Below are 18,995 nucleotides of genomic sequence, written 5' to 3' on the forward strand. Positions count from 1 at the left end.
TTGATCTGGACAGTGTATATCAGTACATCATTCTCTTTTATGGCTAAATATTATTCCATTGTAGGATATACAACATTTGACTTATCTATTCACTAATGAATAGATAGTGAGTGAGTGAACCCAAACAACTGTGATGAACAACGCTGCTATGAAAATTCACGTACAGGTTTTTTTGTGTGGATATGTTTTAATTTATTTGGATATATACCTAGGAATGAAATTGCTGGATCATATGGTAATTCTACGTTTAACATTTTGAGGAGCTGCTAGACTGTTTTCCAGAGTAGCTGTACAATTTTACATTTCTGTCAGCACAGTAGGTAATATGTGGCCTTTTGTAACTGTCTTCTTTCACTTAGTATGTCCAAGGTTTATCCATGTTGTATGTATCAGTACTTTCTTTTCATAGCTTTATATTAAACCTTGAATTCACACAGGATAAGGTTTCTAATGGTATTCTTTTTCAAAGTTATTTTCACTATTCTATCTTTTTTGCATTTCTATGTGATTTTAGAACCAACGTGTCAATTTCTACAAAAAAGTCTGCTGGGATTTTAACTAGAATTGCGCTGACTCTATTGCTTAAATTGGGGAGAATTGACATGTTAACACCATTGACTGCACTGATCTATGAACATAGTATCTCTCTCTATTTGTCTTTGCACATCATTTGATAATTGATTAATAATTCATATTTTTCATATTATAAATGAACTTTTTTTTACAGTGTCAGTTTCTGATTGTTCTTTGAACAATTGTTTTATAGAAATAGATTTCGTTTTTGAGTATTGATCATATATCCTGCAGCGTTCCTAAAATCACTTTAGTTCTGCTAACAGTAGTCTTTTGGTTTTCCCAATTTCATTATAAGATTTAGCATAGCCTCTGAGTTCCTTGTCAGCTTAGAGTTGAAGAATTGCATAAGCTTATGAATTGTAATACCAATACATTGCAAGGAGTGATGTGCAGCAACCCCAATATTTGTCTTCATTTTTCTTTTAATGAAATATTAATATTCCTCATAATATGGAACCTTGACATTTCAAGCTACTATTATTTAAGTAGTTGAATTTATAGGCAATTTCAGCAAAGTATTTGATTCTGAGGGAGGAATTGCTGTTTGTTTTCATGGCTGGAATTCTAACCATCTGTTCAAATTATGTATTTTGGAGGGTGAATCAATTGCCTTGCTGATGATTTGGGGGGACAAGGAGAGTATATGGTAAGGACTGTCATGTTTGTGGCTTGAGCAGAACTGTGTGGATCATGGTATGATTTACTGAGATGAGGAAGAATGAGGAAGCAGTGGATTTAAGATTATCAATTCAGCTTGGACAGGTTAGATTTTAGGCCTGTTTGCCTACTGTGTTAAATGCTTATAGGTTTATTTGGGTGCTTGTAAATGAAGAAATGTATTTTAGGTTAAAAACAGGCCTGAGATCCCATAGCTAGTCATTCACAGAATTAGAACTGAGGTCTTGGGTGCTCTGACTAAGCCCATGTTGTTATTCCCTTATGCTATATTATATCCTCAAGGCAGAAAAACATGTCTGGCTTTGGCAATAATAAAATGTTCCCTGGGAGCTACCGGAAATACATAGCAGAGTGGAAGCTCAGCTGCCTGTGGAGTCCAGGCAGGTAACCGTGAGCCAGGCTGTAACATGAAAGAGTGGCCTTATCTTTGGAGAACTGCGAAGTCCATGCCCCACCTAGAGGGTTCACTGTTAATCAGCTCCACCAGATTATTGCCATGTGGGAACGTGGGTGCAGTATTGCCAGAATTTCTGATTTTTCAAGAGAGCTAGAAGTGTTGATTTTTCACGTGAAGTCTTCTGATTTATAAATGTAGGTAGCTATCCTTTAACACACTGTGGAGACCAACCTTGCGTGGGTCCAACAAAAATATCTGTCTGCTGAATTCTGCTTACTGGCAATGTTTGGTAGGGTTGTACCGGTATACTGTGGAAGCAACAACAGATTTATATGATGGGAAAAGGGTGGTAACCGCATATAATAAGCTCATTACTAGTGTTGAAGTGTAGGTTGCTTAGTTTAAACATGGTGCTTAGTCTGATGTTTGAGTTCAGTTTTCATATGGATCAGTTAATTACAGATGGGGGAGGGGGAATTGCTCCCTGCAGCTTTTTGCCTCCTAATTGCATGCTTTCGTTTGCAGATAGGGCCGGTTTGGAGTGCGTGGATTTTTGAGTGAAACCTCTTCCCCAGATGAGAAGAAACCTTCAAGGAAGAACTACTGGCAGTGAGTCTGCAGAGTCATCTGGATGCATAATGTGGAATGTTCTAAGCCCAGACGTAGCTGAATGGGTGGCTCCACTGATGAGGAGTGGTAAGTCTGATTGTCCCCACTGATAATTAAATAACCTCAATCCTTTCCATAAAAATAGGACGACTTCTGCATTCTTAGCATTTACTGAACAGTAAGTTAATTTTTGTATCACTGGGAAAGACAACAGTGCAGTTTAAGAGAATTCTTTATCCCTAACAGTGTATTTATTGTATGATTTTAGCATTTGGCTTTCTTCTTCCAGTTAGGCACATCTCTTCCTTTGCTTATGAATTTTTCTTTTTTATTTCTTCTTCATTCCAAGGCTGGAAATATTCTTGAAATATTCAGCCAACACTGAAGGGATGGTCATGATGGTTACCGGTATCCATGGTCATCTTAGTTGTAGTGGATCTCATTCCCTCTGGAAGTGATTGTTCTAGTAATGGATATGAGAGACAGTTTTGGCTGATGGGAGATAAAAGAGAACTCTGCAAGAGGCTTCTGGGGAAGGTTTTCTTTTCTTTCTTTTTTTTTTTTTTTTCTCTTTTTCTTTTTACTTCAAGATACAGAAATAGAAGATTTTCTTGTATTTGAGAAAAGGAACAAAAAAGATGGTCCCTCTTCTCTCTGGGGCTGGTTTTATCTGGATGTGACTTCTGGGGACTTCTGTAGCCATTTTTCTAGTAGCTCAAAGGCGATGCCTCCATGACGGAGGGCAGCACCAACAGGATTGCAGAAAAGTAGAACTGGAGCCCCGTTTACTATGCCTAGAGCCACCCTACCTGAATTGCTTTATTGTTTAAGTAGTTTTGCCTTGAGATTTTGTGTTATTTGCTATAGAAATCATCCACATTCGTGTGATTTCTTCCTTTTCTGATTACCCAAAGCCCTATCTTTTAGTGTCTCAGGCATTTCTACTTGATTATGTTTTATGCTGTTCAGGAATGTTTGAAGTCAAAGGCTACGTTTATATCCCTATCGTGTCTGACATTTATGCGCTCTTCTTAGTGAATTCCTAAGTACATATTTGTTGAACTGAATTATTTGAAAAACCAGTCCACAGAATTGAATAGAGATTTTCTTCTAATTCACATCCTTTTCTTTAACCACACCACTTCCCTCTAGGATTGTTAGGGGAGTTTGATATTTTATTTAAGATGACTAGTGTGTAATATATGTTCAGATGGTTAGTTCTACTCTAAAGAAATATTGCTTGGATTTTGCTTTTTGTTTTTTTTGAAACTTTACCATCAGAGCCAGAATACTCCTACATGTTTGAGTATTGGCTTTCAGTCTAATAAATGCAATTTTGCTTTTTTATCCATTATAAAATCTGAGAATAAACTTTGTGTTTTCTGTGCTAATTGTAAGAATGAGGTACGTGAACATTAGGAAACAGTGCAGGAATGATTTGTATTTGGCTTTGGAGTGAGCATTCACAGTAAGATTCCCTGAAGTGCGCATCCCCCACTGTGTTCCTAGGACCCTGTGTTTTGGGCGGGGCAAGAGAAGAGGTGTGGCGGTGAGTATGGTAAGAGGGGTCTTGGGCCATAGGATGGATTATCTAATTGCTTATATTTTAAGGCTGTATGAAACAAACCACTTCTTTTTTTTTTTATTTCTTTCTTTTCTGCCAAAGTCAAGATATTCCTGTAGTCTTCTATCTTTTAAGTTGTTATTATAATCTCAAAAAAGTATGGGGTAAGGACCTCTTTTTCTTCTTGAAAATCTATGGTGTTGCTTTCAGTTATGTTAACAAGAAGAATCATGAACTTGTGGTTTTGATTTTACCAGGTAATCTAGTAGTACATTTTGAATCCTTCAAAAAGTGATTTACATTAAGGGAAAATTTTAATTTTTTTTCTTGATAGGTTGTGATGAAAATCTGGGAGAGTAATTTTTAAGAAGATAGGGAAAGTTATATGATGTGCTTTACCCATCAGTTTAAATGTAGTAATATCATTGTTTAGTAATATAAGAAATTTAAATCACTAAGGTCAACTTTAATGTGCTTTGTTTCATATAAGTTTTGATGGGTTTGTAGGAATGGATCATGTGTCTTACCTAAACCAATAGCGTCAGGTATGTGACTTAAGCCTGATCAGTCAGAATGAATCTTAGGACATTTGCTAGGAATGCTGGGATGAAGACACTTTTTTTTTTTTCTGAATTTCAACTTGAAAACGTAGTCACTGAACTCCTGGCAATTATCTTCTGACCATCAAAGGAAAGCTAGTTGAATAAGAAGTCAACAGTGAAGGAACAGAGTGGAGAAAAACCATGCCCCGGTCACCTCAGTTGAGCTGCTAGCTCGAGCCTTCCGTGAAGGTGCTATGCCTTTACACTTTCAGTTATAGGAGTCAGTAAACACCTTGTTTAATCCAATTTGCTTTGGATTTTTCTCTTACATGTATGTGAAAATGTCCTGATACATCCTTCTCATCACTCATTCCATACCTTTATAATAAGAGCTCAAGTAACTCACTAAATCTTCAATTAGGCAAGTAAGCCTCTAATACAGTTATGCCCACATGTGTTTTTAAATTTCAGAACTTTTTATATTTTAGAAAGTTTAATTTGGTAGACATCCCTCATTATCTGTGAGAAATTGGTTCCAGGACCACAGATGCTCAAGTTCCTTATATAAAATGGCATTGTAATTACATATAACTTACACACATCCTCCCATATACTTTAAATCATTACTTCTAATACCCATTATGATGCCTGTATATCACTTTATTCATGTGACAAATTCAAGTTTTGCTTTTTGGAACTTTGTGGAATTTTCTTCCCCGAGATGTTTTCTATCCATGCTTGGTTGAATCCCTGGATGCAGAACCCCTGGATCCTGAGGGTGGACTGTACATACTGTGTATTTAATGTGACTTCTCTGCTACGGTTTGGATGTGATTCATCCCTGCCAAAAAAATTAGTGAGGCAGTGTTGGGAGGTGGGGCCTGGTGGCAGGGGTTTGGTCAGGGAGGTGGATCCCTCCTGAGAAGACTAATGCCCTCCCCAGGGAGCATGTTCTCTCCCTGGTGGGAATGGATCAGTTCCCCGAGAGTGGGTGCTGTAAAGTGAGGGTCCTCCTCCTGTGTGGTCCCCCTTCACACAGGCCTGCTTGCCTTTCCGTTTCTCCATGTGCTAGTGCAGCTGAGGCCTTTACCGGCAGCCGAGCTGATGCTGGTGCCATGCTTTTGGTCTTTATAGCCACCAGAATTGTGGGCCAAATAAACTTCTTTTATTTATAAATTACCCAGCCTCAAATATTCTGTTATAACAACATGAACAGATAAGACAATCTTTTTTTTAAAGGAATGAACAGGTGGCTTTTTTTAAATTAATAATACAGATAATAATATCCTAACATTAGTTGAACTACTAAATAAATGCCAGGCTCTGTGTAAAGTACTTTTCTGTATTATCTTAACTTACCTGTTTAATAAATTGTATTCATTTATATACTTGAGAAAATTTAGAGAGGTTAAGTGACTTTATCAAGGTTTATTCAGCTAGGAGATAGGAGAATTGAGATTGTAACCTAGAGCTTTTGGCTCTCAGGTCTGTGCCCTTAACCGCTGTTCAGACTGTGGATTGTGCTGTGCTGCTCAGGGCCAGTGCGGAAGGCGTCATGTCTTGCCCACTGGGTTACTGTTCTTTTCAGCAGGGACTTTCTTGAGTACATGGTGAGAGAGGAAGGGAAGGGGGAAGAAGGGACTGTCTTGAAATGTTACTATACAGGGAAAAAGAAAGAAAATTTTTAAAATGCACTTTTAACCCATCACATATCACATCACACATCACATATCACAACCCACATGATGGGTTAAAAAAATTGAAACATATCTCTGATGCCACATTTTCTAAAATAAAATTCTACCAGTGTTGTCTGTCAGAAACACGGGAAGGGTAATCGCAGCCCAGTGTCCACTCCCAGGTTCAGTCTGGGCACATCCGTGAGTATATTCTGAAACTTGATTCCTGGGATTGGGATTCTAGGGGTAAGGATAACGGCACGTTAGTTAGTCTTTTACACTTTAATTATGAAGTTCTGGCCTGTAATCCTAGGACTATTCACTGAACTCATGAAATCATTAGAATTATAATATTTTTTAAGTCTGTCCATTTGAGCAGAAAATATTTGTTATTTTCTTCATTTTTATTTCAATTGGTATGAGATTTAACATTTTTCATGTATTTTTTTTTTTTTACCTGTTTTCATTTTTCCTTCAGGATTTTAAAAGATTTTAAGTGGTCTTCACAAATCTATTATTCTTTTGGAAGAGAGATGTAGAAAATTAAAAGGAATGGACTCTGGAGCCAGATTGTTTATTGCATTGGCTAGAACTTCTAGAACATTGTGATTATAATGAGCATCTTGTCTTGTTCAATAATTAATGCTTCTAATGTTCCATTAAATGCTTACATTTTTGGAATGTTTATAATATTTTGACATAGAGCATTTTTTTCTTTTTTAAAATGCACCTATGTCCTAGGAAGGATTAAGTATTATGTCTGCCTTTGAGTGTGCTTTATAAATGTGAAAGAGATCGGTTTGCTTGTTAAGACTTTTTAAAATCAGAAGTATATGTTGAATATTGTCAATTCAATTTTGACATCTGTATAGGCCAGATTTTAAAATGTGTTTAAAATGATCTTAAAAAGTGTTTAATTGTCACTGTGTTGCAGTTGCTACAAACTAAAAATAAAGTTACTTTTATCTAGTTAAACTGCACTGTAGTTAATCTCTGGTAGTCTATAAATATTTTGCTTCTATGGTAGTTTCAAGAATATAGTGCTTATTTTATTTTTGTGCTTTTAAAAATATAGTTTTATAATATGGTGACTTATATTTAATTTATATATGTCTTATTAAAATATCTATGTGGTCCTAATATGTAGGAGCTCAGTGAATATTTGTTGAATAAGTTAATTTTTGTAATTATGTGATTAGTGAGTTATCTTGATAGCTTATTTTTTCACTGGTGATAGGAAAAAAATATAGCAATTTTAGAGATGGAAAAAACTCAGAAACTATTTATGCAGTATTAACAGTTTTAGTTTCCTGGTTTCGTGGTCATATGGCTGACTTCTGATCCTGATTTCCCATTCTGACTTCATGGCATCTTGCTATGTGTACCAGTCTACTAGAAGCAATCTGTTGGGTTTAGGTATTGAGCCTCCTAACCCCCACAGAGACAAAAGGAATAATCTGTTCACCAAATGTGAGAGAATGTACACATTGTAGAAATTGAAATTTTTTAAAACCCAGAAATACAATGGGATATTTTTTCACACATCAGCCTTAATGGCTCTGAGTTTCTCCCTTCCTAAATGTTAATATCTGTAAAGAAAGAGTTTGGGAAACTTTCAGGGAATAGAATGATTGGTATTAGCTCTTCAGTTTTGGGAATTTGATCCAATGTGAAAATCTTCATCTATAGCTAGAAAAATATGTATATAAATATATATATATATATATATATTTTTTTTTTTTTTTTTTTAAGAGACAAGGTCTTGCTCTGTCATCCAGGCTGGAGTATAGTGGTACAATCATAACGCACTGTAACTTTGAACTCCTGGGTTCAAGCTATCCTCCAACCTCAGCCTTCCAAGTAGCTAGGACTATAGGCATGTACCACCATTCTCAACTAATTTTTAAATTTTTTTGTGGACATGAGGTCTCACTATTTAGCCCAGGCCGGTCTCAAAGCAATCTTCGTGCCTTGGCTTCCCAAAGTGCTGGGATTATAGGCATGAGCCACTATGTCTGGCCTATAGATAGAAAATATTTTAAAGTCTGATACTAGTTTAAAGTTTAGGGATTGGAAACTGATACTAAATTTCCAGTATTTTAGTTAATGGTCCAGGTTAGAAGTATCTGGAAATAATTGCCATCAAAAGGAATATGCTTATGTAAATAGAGTTGGTGACCCTAATTAATTAGCTGGCCATTGTTAGGGTGAGTGCTTTTCGTACACTAAAGCTCTGCCTGTCACTTCTACAAGCCTTTTTGGGGCAACACATGGTAGCTCACACCTGTAATCTTAGCACTTTGGGAGGTGGAGGCAGGACGATCGCTTGAGCCCAGGAGTTTGAGAACAGCCTGGACAACAGCAAGACCCTGTTTGTTTAAAAAAAAAAAAAAATTAGCTGGGATCATGGGTATGCCGATAGTCCCAGCTGAGCTAAGAGGATTGCTTGAACCCAGGATTTTGAGACTGCAGTGAGCTATGATTGTGCCACTGCAGTCCAGCCTGGGCAACAGAGCAAGACCCTGTCTCTTAAAAAAAGAAAAGCCTTTTTTTTTTCCCTTGTGAGACAGAGTCTCACTCTGTTGCTCAGGCTAGAGTGCCGTGGCATCAGCCTCGCTCACAGTAACCTCAGACTCCTGGGCTCAAGCAATGCTTCTGCCTCAGCCTCCTGAGTAGCTGGGACTACAGCCATGTACCATCATGCCCGGCTAAGTTTTTCTATATATTTTTAGTTGGCCAGATAATTTCTCTCTATTTTTAGTAGACGGGGATCTCACTCTTGCTCAGGCTGGTCTCGAACTCCTGACCTCGAGTGATCCACCTGCCTTGGCCTCCCAGAGTGCTAGGATTATAGCCGTGAGCCACAGCACCCAGCCTAGAAAAGCCTTTTTGAGCCCATTTCTTTCAGCTGGGACTTAGCACATAGGTTTTAATTTTATGCAACTTAGTCTATTTACCTGAAATGCTGATCTTTTAAGTGAATTAGGAGTGGAAGGTGGGAGAATGATCTTTTCAAGTCACAGTGTTAATTTTTCCTCCCCACACCCAGGGTCTCATGTCATTCTGGTTCTCTTAAACCTATAATACACCACTGATTTTTAAGTTCCTGTATAGAATGGAATTCTGAACCTCTTACTTCAGCTGCAGTTGTCCTCTACCCTAGGGCCATAGAAAGTGGTTTGGAGTGAGTTTCTGCTGCTGGGAAGAACTACTGATTTCCCTAACAAGGATAACTTTGCACTGATACATAGCACTGTCAGGCTGCAGCCCGCTGCTAGACGCGGCCTGCACTGTGTGCAGTGGCTTCGCTCGCCCCGTGTCAGGCACCACTGTTCTGCAGTTGGACGGGCAGGGCTGTTTCTCAGAATGCAGGTCCCCTATAGCAGAATCATCTAAAACCTAAAAGATGATATAGAGAGTCACCATCATGATTCAATATGTGAAAAATGTTATTCTTCTTTAATCAATTGTAGAACTAGAAAATATTGTAAAGGGCTAACAGCCTATTTCAGCTTCTGTATCCATGGCTTGCTTGTTTGATGCTTAGCTTGGCATAACACGCTTCAGAAAAATTGAGAAAAACAAGGCCCCAGGGAGGCGACTGCAAGTTACTTTCTGATAAAGGACTAGGAGTCCCGGGGCTCCAACCGACCAATTAGATAAAAAGGGCAAGGCATGATCAGTGTGTGAACAGCTTGTGTGAGGCATGTGTTTCCCAATATCACTTGTAAACCAGAGACCAGAGTCCTGTACACAGCAAAGAGTATAAAAACTCACCTTATACCACAAGGTGGGGTCCTTGTTCATGAAGAGGCCACTGCGTTGGTGCTCTGGGACTTGGACCCTAGCTCAAGATAGCAAATAAACTCCTTTGCCTTTTGCAACCTTGGTTGTGGTGGCTTCCTTGCTCCGTGGGCCGAGGGGAACCGGCTCTAACATTTTGGGGGCTCATCCGGGATCCCCGAAACCCCCAGAGCGGAATCCAGACCCGAGGAGGAGTTGCAACTCAGAAAATCTGTACAGTGCAGGTAACTAGGCTGTGGAGAGAGACCAGCAGAAGGCCTAGGCGGACGCGCTGGAGGGTTGCTGGTTGGGAGCGGAGGGAGACGTCCCTCGCCCCCTCGGTAGGTTTCCAGCGTGGGCCCGGGAAGGGTCTGTTTGGGAGGGAAACCAAGTCTGGTAGGTTTCCAGCGCTGGCCCGGTACGGGTCAGGGAAACCAAGTTCGCCCAAGTTCGCCTAAGGATTTGTGGAACGTCTTGTTGTTGTGGTCGATCTTTATTGTTGTGTTGTCACCAGTTTGTCACTCGCCTCGTTGCTTTTGTCCATGTTTTATGATTCTTCTTCATTCATAGGACCGTGAACTTGAACTGATGTGCAGAGAAACGATTCCAGGTCCCAAAGACTCTGAGACTACCAACAGAGCTGGATGCCCTTTTTGTTCCAGGGGGAGCAAACAAGGGTGGACTAATCGATTTTCTCACCCTGTGCCTTCTTCTCCTTCTCCTCCGCAGCCTACAGCATCTCCCAATCCTTGGCCCGTGACTCCGCTGAGGCCCCAGAACCCCGTCTCTTAAGGCCATCCCTTCAATGATCCCCTCGATCTCTGGAGTTACTGTTTTTTGGTTGCAACTTATCCTTCTTGGTTCACTAGCTCTGGTGTTTGGTATCGGTCTATACACTGTTACACCTCCATCTTGGGGACCCCCACAGAAGTGCGCCTTTACACTTTTCTACTGGGTTGTAGTAGGAGTCCTAGTGTGGCTCTGAAGTCTGTCTGTCTGTTTGAATGAGTGAAGCATGACTGTATGAGGTTCCATGGCGAAAGCTATGGAATCTGAGTGGGTCCTAACCTGCGATTCTGTGGCAGCATCATACGGCATAACAGTGATTTACTCGCCTAAAAAGGAGTGACCAGGCCCGGGGATTATACGGGTACACCTTAGCCAAGATGTGCCTAAGTTCCCGCGAGGGACGCAGTCAGGCGGACACCTGAGAGAGACCCCCTTTTCCCACTCCCCCTTGCAAGCATGGGACAGACACAAACAACATCTCTGTCTATTCTCATAGATCATTTTAAGGAAGTCCAGGATTGGGCTCATAACCTCTCTGTAAAGATCAGGAAAAGGAAGATTATAAAATTTTGTGAGTCCGAGTGGCCAACCTTTGGGGTTGGATGGCCTCAAGAGGGAACATTTGACCTTGGCGTTATCAACAAAGTAAAAAAGATAGTCTTTAACAAAGGGCCTCATGACCCTCCTGACCAGATTCCATATATCATTGTCTGGCAAGACTTAGTTCAGGATCCCCCACCCGGGTTTGAAAAGATCCTGCCCCCAGCAGGACACAGCGAGATCATGGTAGCAAAGGAGGCCAAGAACTCACCCCTCATTCTTCCGGATTCCACTCCATATCCTGTCCTAATAGACCAGGAGTGGAATCCCCCTCCCCCTTATAAGCCCGCGGCGGCCTCAGCCCCAGCCGCTGCAGCCCCTTCGGTGGATGGACCGGCATACGGGACCCGGCAACGGGCTACTAGGATGCCAGACCCAGAACCAGTAATGGCTCTCCCCCTGTGAGCAATAGGGCCCCCACAAGCAAACGGGGAGCAAACTTACCAATATTGGCCTTTCTCGACTAGTCTCAAAATGCCAACTTCTCAGAGAACCCTAAAGACCTGATTAACCTCTTAGATTCTGTTTTGTTCACTCACCAGCCCACCTGGGACGATTGTCAGCAACTACTAAAAATTCTTTTCACTGCTGAAGAAAGGGAAAGAATACAGGGGGAAGCACGGAAACTGGTTCCAGGAGAGGACGGCAGACCCACCACTAATCCAGGGATCATAGACCGAGCGTTTCCACTCGAACGACCCCCCTGGGACTACAACGAGGCTGAAGGTAGGGAGCGTCTCTGGGTCCACCGCCAGACTCTAATGGCCGGTCTCCGAGCGGCAGCATGAAAGCTGACAAATTTGGCTAAGGTAGGAGATGTTCGCCAGGGGCCGGAGGAGAGCCTGGCGGCCTATTTAGAAAGGCTAATGGAAGCCTTTGGGCAGTATACGCCTATGGATCCCACCGCGGAAGGGAGTAAGGCAGCAGTAATGATGGCCTCTGTGAGCCCCCGATATAAGAAGAAAAGTGCAGAAGATAGATAGGTTATGTGAGAAGACACTGCAGGATTTAATAGAAGTAGCTGAGAAGGTCTACAATAATAGAGAGACCCAGAAGAAAGACTGGAAAGAATTAGACAGGGAGATAAAAAATTCCAGGCTGGGGAAACTAGAAAAACCAGCAAAGCGATGGTTAAGATTCTTCTGGCGGCTACAGGGAACACGCTAGGGAGAGAAGAGTTTGGGGAAGAGAAAAAAGGCCACTCTGGTAGGGGGAGGATAGGGAAGGATCAGTGTGCCTACTGCAAGGAGAGGGGGCATTGGGCTAGGAAATGCCCAAAGAAAAAGGGGGGCCCAGGGAGAAAAGCGTCGCCTAAGAGAATCTTACTTGTGGGGCAAGGAGAAGATAGTGAATAGGGAAGACGGGGTTCGGCTCCCCTCCCCGAGCCCAGGGTAACCTTAGATGTGGAGGGGATCCCAGTTAGTTTCCTGGTAGACACAGGGGCAGAACATTCAGTAATTACTAAAACCAATGGAAAATTGTCCAACAAAGTTAGTTGGGTGCAGGGGGCGACCGGAACTAGGCCCTACCGGTGGACTACCCGGCGAAAGCTGGACCTGAGCTCAGGGCAAGTGAGCCATGCCTTTATGGTCATTCCGGAGTGCCCCACCCCCTTGCTAGGAAGAGACTTACTCACAAAGCTAGGGGCCCAAATTCATTTTGAAGACAAAGCAATAACAATAACTGATGCAGAGGGAAAACTTATCAGCAGCCCTCAGGTTACTCAAGCCCTGACCTTGGCCCAGGTAGATGAACACCGACTGTACCAGCCTATGGAAATTCATCAGGAAAGAGAGATTGAACACTGGCTTCGAGAATTTCCTGAAGCCTGGGCCGAGACAAGGGGAGCAGGATGGGCGAAACATTGACCTCCTCTCTACATTGAACTGAAACCTGGGGCTGAACCGGTCCGAGTCAGGCAGTACCCCATGTCCCAAGAAGCTAGAGTGGGAATAATGCCTCACATTCGAAGGTTCCTACATGCCGGGATTCTCCGGAGGTGCCAGTCAGCCTGGAATGCTCCCTTGCTGCCAGTGAGGAAACCGAGTAGGAAGGATTATCGGCCTGTGCAGGACCTCAAGAAGGTCAACGCGCGTGTCCTAGACATCCACCCTATGGTTCCCAACCCCTACACCCTGCTGAGCTCCCTTTCTCTGGCACAAACCTGGTATACCGTCCTGGATTTAAAGGATGCTTTTTTCAGCTTGGCAGTGGCCCCGCACAGCCAGGAGATATTTGCCTTTGAGTGGCAGGATGAAGAGAGGGGAATCCAGGGGCAGTTGACCTGGACACGGCTACCTCAGGGGTTTAAGAACTCACCCACCCTGTTCAACAAGGCCCTCCACGGCGACTTGTGTGAGTACCGTGCCAGCCATCTTGAGGTGACCCTGTTACAGTATGTAGATGATCTGCTACTAGTTGCCTCAACCCCACAAACTTGCTTAGGGAGCACCAAGGACTTACTCAGGGTGCTGGCTGAGATGGGGTACCGAGCTAGTGCTATGAAGGCCCAGATCTGCAAGGAAGAAGTCACCTATCTAGGATACAAGATAAAAGGAGGTCAGAGATGGCTGACCGAGGCAATGAAACAGACTGTGCTAGGGATACCCACTCCGACCTCATGTCGAACAGTGCGGGAGTTCCTGGGATCAGTGAGGTACTGCCGCCTCTGGATCCCAGGGTTTGCAGAGAAGGCTCGACCCTTGTATGCAGGATGCAAGGCAGGCCAGGCATGGGAATGGACTATGCAAACGGAGGGCGCCTTCCGAGCCCTGAAAACAGCCATGTTAGAAGCCCCAGCCCTAGCGCTTCCTGACCCCACAAAGGAGTTCCACCTGTTTGTAGACGAGAAAAAGGGATTAGCCAGGGGCGTGCTCACGCAGACACTGGGACCTTGGAGGCGGCCAGTTGCGTACCTGTCCAAGAAACTAGATCCGGTAGCGGCAGGATGGCCGGCGTGTCTGCGGATCATCGCAGCTGCTGCTTTGCTGGTCAAAGATGCCGACAAGCTCACCCTGGGTCAGCATCTGCAGATTACCACCCCTCATGCCATAGAGGGGATCCTGAAGCAGCCGCCAGGACGGTGGATTACAAATGCGAGGCTGACTCACTACCAGGGACTTCTGCTGGATGCTCCTCGCATCGAGTTCCGGGCTCCTGCCATCCTGAACCCAGCCATGCTCCTGACAGATCCTGAGCCGGCAACGCCCAAACATAGCTGCCTTGAGATCCTGGAGGAGACCCAGATGGCCCAAAAGGACCTGCAAGACCACCCTCTTGCGAACAGCGACCTGACTTGGTTCACGGACGGAAGCAGCGTCGTCTGGGAAGGACACAGGTACGCAGGGGCGGCCATAGTGGATGGGCAAGGCAAACTTATCTGGGCTACACGCCTTCCACAGGGAACATCTGCCCAGATGGCTGAGCTGGTTGCGTTGAGGGAAGCCGTTCGTCGGGCTCAGGGAAAGAGGCTGACGGTGTATACCGACAGCCGCTATGCCTTTGGGACAGTACACATACATGGAGCCCTCTCTAAGGAAAGGGGCTTCATCACAGCAGAGGGCAAGGAAATCAAGCATAAGCCTGAAATACTTCAATTACTAGAAGCCATCCTGTTACCAAAGGCAGTGGCTGTAGTCCACGCTCCGGGACACCAGAAGGGGGACTCCCTAGAAGCTTGAGGCAACCGGGCCGCGGACGCCGAGGCCAAGAGGGCTACAGAAGGACCTACACTGACAGATGTCCTACACTTGAGCCTGCCGCCCCCAGGGATGGGAGAGATACCCCCTCTACCGGACTATTCCAGTATGGACATGGACTGGGCCAGAGAAAAACTGGGGGCGATGCGGGATAAGGATGGCTGGTTCCAAGATGGAGAGCACCGCCTGATAGTTCCTGAAACTTTGGGGAGTCACCTACTAGGACACTTGCACCAAACAACGCATCTTGGCAAGAAAAAGATGTTGCAGCTGCTGGCCGTTGCACAACTCAGATTCAAATCACAGGGGAAGACAGCAGAAAGCATTATCTAGAACTGTCGTGTCTGCCAGGTCATGCAGCCGGGGAGGATCAGAGGGACCCATGCAGGTACCAGGGAACGGGGGAGGCAGCCAGGATTATTTTGGGAAATAGATTTTACGGAGGTAAGACCAGGAAAATATGGGTACAAGTACTTGCTGGTATTGGTAGACACCTTCTCAGGGTGGGTAGAGGCTTTTCCTACAAAAGGGGAAACTGCTTTAATAGTGGCAAAGACAATATTAGAAGAAATAGTTCCCAGATACGGGCTGCCAGAAAGCATAGGATCTGACAATGGGCCAGCTTTCACAAGTCAAATTAGTCAAGGACTCGCCCGGGCTCTGGGGGCAGATTGGAAATTACATTGTGCATATAATCCCCAGAGCTCAGGGCAGGTAGAAAGAATGAACAGAACCCTAAAGGAGACTTTGACTAAATTGGTTCTGGAGACTGGCGGGGACTGGGTGACCCTCCTTCCCTTCGCCCTGTTCCAAGCCCAGAACGCCCCCTACCATTTAGACCTAACCCCCTTTGAGATAGTATACGGTGCTCCTCCACCGGTAATACCAAGAATGAACTCTGGGGCTCTGTCTGGAAACCCTAAAGAAGCGTTACAGGCTGTACAGGCCCTGCGATGGGTTCAGGGCCAGATCTGGCCTGCCCTCCAAGCCATTTATCAAGTCACCCGACAGGAGGGAGAAAAGGTTAATGGACATCCCTACCAGCTGGGAGATTGGGTGTGGGTAAATGGCATAATAGCAAAACCCTAGTGCCCAGGTGGAAGGGACCTTTTCAGACTATTCTTGTTACCCCCACTGCCCTAAAGGTTGACGGAGTGGCGACCTGGGTACACCACTCCCACGTAAGACTTGCCAACGAGGACGAGCGAGAGCAGCAGCAGGAACAGTGGAGAGTCTCGGCAGATCCAGAAAATCCACTGAAGACCAGACTGACTCGCGTGACAACCAGACCACCGCAGGACCAATGAGGGACTCACGTGACAACCAGACCATCGCAGGACCAATGATGGACACACACGGACTAAAAATAGTTGTGGTGACTGTAATATTCATAACTCTTATAGGAAAAATAATGACTGACCCAAATCCCCACATGCCCTATAACCTCACCTGGGAAATCACTAACTTAGAAACCCATGAAGTTTATAATAGGACCTCAGGAGTGGCCCCACTAAACACTTGGTGGCCAGACCTATATTTTAATTTAGAAAAAGTTGCTTTTCTGGATGAAATGGAAGGGGGAGTGTGGAGGCAGAACCAGAGGCGAGTATCCCTGAGCCGGAATGGGTTTTATGCCTGTCCAGGGTTTAGAACAGGGGAAATGAAGCGCGTCTGTGGAGGGATTGAGTCTCTCTACTGTGCAGCCTGGCGGTGTGTGACCACCAATGACGGAGAATGGAAATGGCAGGTACAACCTCTTCTCATCGAAATGTCTTATGTCCAGCCATGCTCGCAAACCAGGTATGCCCCTGACTGCAATCTGATACGTGTGAGATTCACAGATGAAGGGAAAAAGGACAGGCGGTGGGTCTCAGGACTGCCATGGGGTCTACTTCTTTATCAGCGCCCATATTTTGGCACTATAATACAGCTTAAACTAAGAGTCTCTCCCATCTTGGATGCTGTGGGACCTAATCCAGTGCTAAAGAAAGAATAAAACCACCCACACCCAACTGTAGCCCCACTTTCACTTTCAAGGACCCCCAGAGTAACCTCCAGAGCAACCCCCAGAGAGACCCCCAGAGTAACCCCCATAGAAGAGGTGAAAACACAAGCAACCCCAGAGCTAAGGAGTTAGAAGATCCCTTATGGAAAATGCTGACAGCAGCATATGAGGCATTAAACCGCGTCTGATCCCAGTGCCAGGAAAGCTTGTAGGTTATGCTAAGATATCAGACCCCCTTTCTATGAAGCAATAGGAATAGATACCCCCTTTTACCGTTCAGGAGAAGAGGCCCCCAGGTCCTGCACGTGGGACTGCAAAGGCCCGGGGTTAACACTTCAGGCAGTCACTGGAAGCGGAACCTGCGTAGGAAAGGTGCCCCCTAGCCACGCACAGTTTTGTGCCAAAGTCCACCCATCTGTAAGCCGGACTGGAGGAGCAAAATGGGTGGTCCCAGCATCAATGGATGGTGGGTTTGCTCTAAAACAGGCCTGACTCCATGCCTCAGCCTGTCTGTCTTTAATGAGTCAGAGGAATTCTGCATCATGGTGCTAGTGTTTCCTAAAGTTATTTACCCCCAGGAAGATGACATGTATGCTGCATGGATGAGAGGTGCGGAGAGCATTGGAATGACTAGAATAAAAAGAGAACCATTCACAGCAATAACCCTGGCCACCCTTTTTGGTCTGGGAGGAATGGGAGCAGGGACAGGTATCTCGGCCTTAGCAGTGCCGCATACGGGGTACAATGGTTTAAGGGCTGCTATAGATGAAGATATAGCCAGAATTGAAGAATCTATCTCCCATCTAGAAAAATCACTAACCTCATTGTCTGAGGTGGTGTTGCAGAATCAGAGGGTGGTTAGATCTAGTGTTTCTCCAGCAAGGGGGACTATGTGCAGCTTTAGGGGAAGAATGCTGTTTTTAGGCTGACCATACCGGGGTAGTAAGAGAATCCATGGCTAAAGTTAGAGAAGGACAAGCAAAATGAAGGCGGGAGTGCGAACAAAGAGAAGGATGGTTTGAGTCATGGTTCAATAGCTCCCTTTGGCTGACTACTTTGCTTTCCACCTTATTAGGACCTTTAATTGTGCTTCTGCTCATCCTCACATTTGGACCATGTATTCTAAATAAGTTGGTTACCTTTGTAAAAGAACGGGTCAATACCATACAATTAATGGTACTGCAACAACAGTATCAGAGGCTGAGCCGTGATTCCTGCTGAGAATTAAAAGAAGTACGGGACCCACGTACGAGCTAGAATGCTTGTAAGGATAAGAGAAAGGGGGGAATGTAGAACTAGAAAATATTGTAAAGGGCTAACAGCCTATTTCAGCTTCTGTATCCATGGCTGGCTTGCTTGCTGCTTAGCTTGGCATAACAGGCTTCAGAAAAATTGAGAAAAACAAGGCCCCAGGGAGGCGACCGCAAGTTACTTCCTAGTAAAGGACTAGGAGTCCCGGGGCTCCAACCGACCAATTAGATAAAAAGGGCAAGGCATGATCAGTGTGTGAACAGCTTGTGTGAGGCATGTGTTTCCCAATATTGCTTGTAAACCAGAGACCAGAGTCTTGTAAACAGCAGAGAGTATAAAAATTCACCTTGTACCACAAGGCGGGGTCCTTGTTCATGAAGAGGCCACTGCGTTGGTACTCTGGGACTTGGACCCTAGCTCGAGCTAGCAAATAAACTCCTTTGCCTTTTGCAACCTTGGTTGTTGTGGCTTCCTTGCTCTGTGGGCCAAGGGCAACCGGCTCTAACACAATAATATAGCATGATCCCAATAAAAATACCAGCAGAATTTTTAAGGTTTAGACCAGCTGAATCTAAAATTTTGTAAGGAAAAAATAAGATTATCCAGAAAAATTCTTAAAAAAAAGGAACTTTTAGGCCAGGCGTGGTGGCTCACGCCTGTAATCCTAGCACTCTGGGAGGCCGAGGCGGGTGGATCGCTCAAGGTCAGGAGTTCAAGACCAGCCTGAACAAGAGTGAGACCCCGTCTCTACTAAAAATAGAAGAAATTATATGGACAACTAAAATATATATAGAAAAAATTAGCCGGGCATGGTGGCGCATGCC

The 18,995-nt window shown here is 44.2% G+C and overlaps 1 long non-coding RNA gene across 1 annotated transcript in view; it reads left to right on the plus strand.

Annotated features, from left to right (window-relative positions):
- LOC138378680 (uncharacterized) overlaps nt 1-18,596 on the plus strand; it is a 40,995-nt gene extending 22,399 nt beyond the window's left edge. Inside the window, exons 3-4 of the long non-coding RNA XR_011231961.1 lie at nt 2,177-2,347; nt 16,061-18,596. This is a non-coding gene — a long non-coding RNA (uncharacterized lncRNA). The remainder of the gene's footprint in view (nt 1-2,176; nt 2,348-16,060) is intronic.
- Nucleotides 18,597-18,995: the final 399 nt, after the last annotated feature.

Source organism: Eulemur rufifrons, chromosome 30 (genome assembly GCF_041146395.1).
Source record: "Eulemur rufifrons isolate Redbay chromosome 30, OSU_ERuf_1, whole genome shotgun sequence".
NCBI lineage: Eukaryota > Metazoa > Chordata > Mammalia > Primates > Lemuridae > Eulemur > Eulemur rufifrons.